General features: G+C 39.6%; 1 pseudogene; it reads right to left on the bottom strand.

The window, feature by feature from the left end:
• Positions 1–3,429: 3,429 nt before the first annotated feature.
• LOC133250099 (small ribosomal subunit protein eS6-like) lies at positions 3,430–4,516 on the bottom strand (annotated as a pseudogene).
• Between the last annotated feature and the right edge of the window lie 355 nt (positions 4,517–4,871).

Genomic DNA, 4,871 nt, shown 5'->3' with positions numbered 1-4,871 from the left:
GATCTTCATTTCTTCACAATCGTAATTTAGTTTATGACTGTTGCTGTATTTTGAAAAGGTGTTTCTTGACAAAAATGTCTGATGTCCTACATCCCCATAATTAAATTAGAATTTAAAATAACAGAAAATTTTCTTCCCTAATTTAGCTAAGAATATTAAACTGAAATCTGAAACCAGATTTGATTAAAAATTAAAACAATTCTAAAAATGTCAAAAATATAAATATACATTGAGATGTTCTCACATATTTCTATAAATTTGGTCAAACTCAGTTACAGACTGTAATGTGGTTTGAGTGAGTGTGACCAGCCTGCATGTCCTGCTTTATACTACCCACAGAGCCAGTTTGGAAGTAAGAAAACTGCAAAAAGAAATGCACTGATCATATGCTTGAATGTCATGGCCACGCCAAATTACTGTAAAAACGTCTGAATCCCTTTTTGTCCCTCAACTTATACTGTCACAGCCTATAAGAGATGGTTCATGGATCAGCCCAGGAACATGGGCCACATTTTGAGTGTCATTTAGTTATGATTCCTGAAAGGTAAACCAAATGCTGAACCACCCCGTGAGTGTGGATCATGTGTGTGTATCAGAGATATGAGCGTTAACATGAGGAAGAGCAACTGTAGAAGGTGGAGAATCTTGAGATACAAATAAAGGGATTTCATCTTGTACCACAGGTACCTGGAAGCCGGATTCTTAAGTAGGAGTAATAGGATGATTGTCATGTTTTAGCAACCTGTGCTCTGGCAGGATGTTAGAACTTCATGAGGCTCTTGTGCCACCTAAATATTTTACAGATAAGAAAAATATTTTGCAAATAATTTACCAACAGAACTATGGCTAAGCCCTCCAAACAGAGCATATTAGATTTATAAGGATGGTTTTGAAAAACAATGTAAATACAGTGCACACAGGAAAGAGTTTCTACACCTCATCACATTTCAAGTTAGGTGACATTGGAATGCCAAGAACAGTTAAACTTACAAGGACACTGTAGAAGACCTTAACTCAACCCTCTCTGAGAAAAGTTCTCTGATATTTAATTGTCTTTACAGAATTACTCTTCATTAAATGACTTGGGCAGTTTTCAGGTCAGTCCATTCCCAACAGCTATGTGACATGAATTAACCATGACTGCTGAAGTGTGAAGAAATTAAGCAACTGCAGAAGACATTAGGAAACCATAAAAATTCAAAGACTAAAAGTGGCAAAGTAAAGTTGAAAATGGCCCACTTTTATTCTTTTTAGGTAATATTTCACTAATGTATATAAACTTGCAAATGGCAGGGCAGACTCATTACCTTACAGAGAAATTTGTGAGTGCTTATTATGGTAGAAGTAGTTTGAGTTTATCTGAAACTGCTAATTCTTTCACAAGTATACTAGATATTGTAAGTTGCCTATTAAGCAATCATTTCCCGTGTTTTCATTTGGTATCTATTACTTTACCATTTAAATAAGATCACTGGGAAAAGTTAGAGGCAGGAGGGAAAAAGAGCTTCTCAGGTGGCACAGTGATCAAAAATCTGCCTGCCAATGCCAGAGATACAGGAGATGTGGGTTCAATCCCTAGGTCAGGAAGATACCCTGCAGTAGGAAATGGCAACTCACTCCAGTATTCTTGCCTGGAAAATTCCATGGGCAGAGGAGTCTGAAGGGTTACATGAATTCCAAAGAGTTCATACAACTTGGAGAGTGAGCACTCACGCATGCAGGAAGGAATAATGGACCACAACTTAGAGAGAGGGATACAAATGGGATACAATTTGAACCTACGATCTTAAGTCATCCCACAGTTATCTCCTATTACACAATATCAAACTCACACAAAAATTACATTCTTTGAGAGAATGAATGGAGAAACTTATTTAATGGCAGAAGTAAACTCAGAAGAATGAGGACTGCTAGATAATAACTGATTGTACATAGTTATTTTTCTTTATAGGGTCACTTGTGGAAATAGTGGTCAGGAAAAAAAGGCTAGAATTCTTATATATGCAGGATACATCATGAGAAATGCTGGGCTGGATGAAGCACAAGCTGGAATAAAGATTGCTCGGAGAAATATCAATAACCTCAGATATGCAGATGACATCACCCTTATGGCAGAAAGCAAAGAGGAACTAAAGAGCATCTTGATGAAGGTAAAAAAGGAGAGTGAATAAGCTGGCTTAAAACTCAACATTCAAAAAACTAAGATCATGGCATCCAGTCCCACCACTTCATGGCAAATTGTGTGTGTTGTGTTAGTTAGTCAGGTCTGACTCTTTGTGACACCTAGGACTATAGCCCACCAGACTCATTCATCCGTGGAATTCTCCAGGCAAGAATATTGGAGTGGGTTTCCATTTCCATCTCCATCATGGCAAATAGATGGGGAAATAATGGAAACAGTGACAGATTCTATTTTCCTGGGCTCCAAAATCACTGCAGATGGTAACTGTAGCCATGAAATTAAAAGATACTTGCTCCTTGGAAGAAAAGTTATGACAAATCTAGACAGCATATTAAAAAGCAGAGACATTACTTTTTGGCAAAGATCTGTATAATCAAAGCTATGGCTTTTCCAGTAGTCATGTATAGATGTGAGAGTTGGACCATGAAGAAAGCTGAGAGCCGAAGAATTGATGCTTTTGAACTGTGGTGATGGAGAAGACTCTTGACTCTTGGACTGCAAAGATATCAAACTAGTCAATCCTAAAGGAAATTAGTTCTGAATATTTATTGGAAGGACTGATGCTGAAGCTGAAGCTCCAATACTTTGGCCACTTTATATGAAGAGTTGACTCATTAGAAAAGACCCTGATGCTGGGAAAGATTGAAGGCAGGAAGAGAAGGGGGTAACAGAGGACGAGATAGTTGGATGGCATCATTGACTCAATAGACATGAGTTTGAGCAAGTTCTGGGAGATGGTGAAGGACAGAGAAGCCTGGTGTGCTACAGTCCATTGGGTTGTAAAGAGTTGGTCATGACTGAGCGACTGAACAACAACAAGCTCTGTTCGACCAATGGATTCAGTCAGTTCTCTGTTCCTATGGTTTGCATGCCACTGCATCTTAAGATAGCCTTTGTAAATGAATCATTCCTTAGAATGAAAGCCCCCAACAGAAGTTAACTTCATATTGTCAGGAACATTTACTTATTTATTTTCTTATTGATTAATTAATTTAAGAAATATTAATTGAAACTCTACCATGCACAAAGTATAATCTGCATTACTGGAGGTACCATAAAGGTATACTCTGTGGGACTTTCATTCTACTTGGATAGAAAAGTAAGAAAAAAGTAAGCAAAAATGTGAATAAAATAATTTCAAAAAGTAATGAAATTCAAGCACAGTTTTGTGATACGAAATTGGGGATGGAGTAGTGGCCCATCAAAGAGGATGATCACAGAGGGCCTAAGGAAATATACTTTATTTATTTATTTTTTGATGTCTGATCTTATTTATTTGTTACTCTTAGAACATCTCATTTTTGACTGGACTCAGACTTGGAGAAGGAAATGGCAACCCACTCCAGTGTTCTTGCCTGGAGAGTCCCAGGGACGGCGGAGCCTGGTGGGCAGCCGTCTATGGGGTCGCACAGAGTCGGACACGACTGAAGCGACTTAGCAGCAGCAGCAGCAGACTTAGAAGGAAATGGCAACCCACTCCAGTGTTCTTGCCTAGAGAATCCCAGGGACGGGGAGCCTGGTGGGCTGCTGTCTATGGGGTCGCACAGAGTCGGACACGACTGAACTGACTTAGCCGCAGACTTAGAAGTAGAAGCTCTCAGAGAGGACAGCCTCCATCTCTTGGCAATCTGTTCCTGCCGTTTTTCTTTGGCCTCCTTCATTCTCTTGGCCAAAAGTTTAGCATATTCTGCAGCCTCGTCTTTATTTTTCTTAGTACGCTGTTTCTTCAGAGCAATATGCCGGTGTTTGTGTTGCAGAACTCGTGGAGTCACCAGACGCTGAATCTTGGGTGCTTTAGTCCTAGGTTTCTTACCGTCTTTGTTTAGGGGCTTTCGCATAACATACTGGTGGACATCATCTTCTTTTAGAGAGATTGAAACGTTTTGTGGATTCTGCTAGCTCTTTTGGGACCCAGGCGATGAAGCACTATAGTATCAGTGAGTCCAGGAATATCCTTCTCCCCTTTTTTCACGATGACCAAATTGAGAAAACTCAGATTGGCATCCATAATGCAACCCCGTACAAATTTGCACTTTGTCCAGTCCTCCTTGGTCTGTAACAGGAATGCCCCTTACTCAGTAGCAGGCAAACTCGGCCATGGGTCAAGACATCCTACTTCATGGGGAAACCCTGCTTATCGTTCCCGCCACTGATTCGGACCACCGAACCCTTCCATTCTTCACCCAGAGCGTCAGCATCAACTTCTGTGGCCATACACTTCTTGAAGAAAGGTACGAAGTTTTCATTCATCATCCACTTCAATGGGCTTCTGGCAGCCAGTGGCCAGGAAAGAGATGTTCAGCTTCATTCTGAAGTGGCCAACAGCCTCCGAGGCACCACGAAAAAGAGCAGGAAATATACTTTAAGTGAGAACTGAATGATGAAGGGGCAGACAAATGAAGAGCAGACTAATTCCCTTCCTGTTAGATAGGGACCATAAATTCAAAGCCCCAATAGTGGAAAGAACTGGAATCTAATTTGTCAAATTTGTCATTGAATCCCCAGTACCTGGGAAATACTGAACACACATTAAGTATTTATTAAATGATCTTTAACAATTTTTTTTACACTTAAAAAAAAAATTTTTTTTTGAAGGATACAATTTTTTTTTTTTAAGCATTTGGAAAGTTTGAACAAGAGAGAAGGGAACACATGTATACCTGTGGCAGATTCGTTTTGATATATGGCA

Source organism: Bos javanicus, chromosome 6 (genome assembly GCF_032452875.1).
Source record: "Bos javanicus breed banteng chromosome 6, ARS-OSU_banteng_1.0, whole genome shotgun sequence".
NCBI lineage: Eukaryota > Metazoa > Chordata > Mammalia > Artiodactyla > Bovidae > Bos > Bos javanicus.
This window is presented reverse-complemented; position numbering and strand designations above follow the sequence as displayed.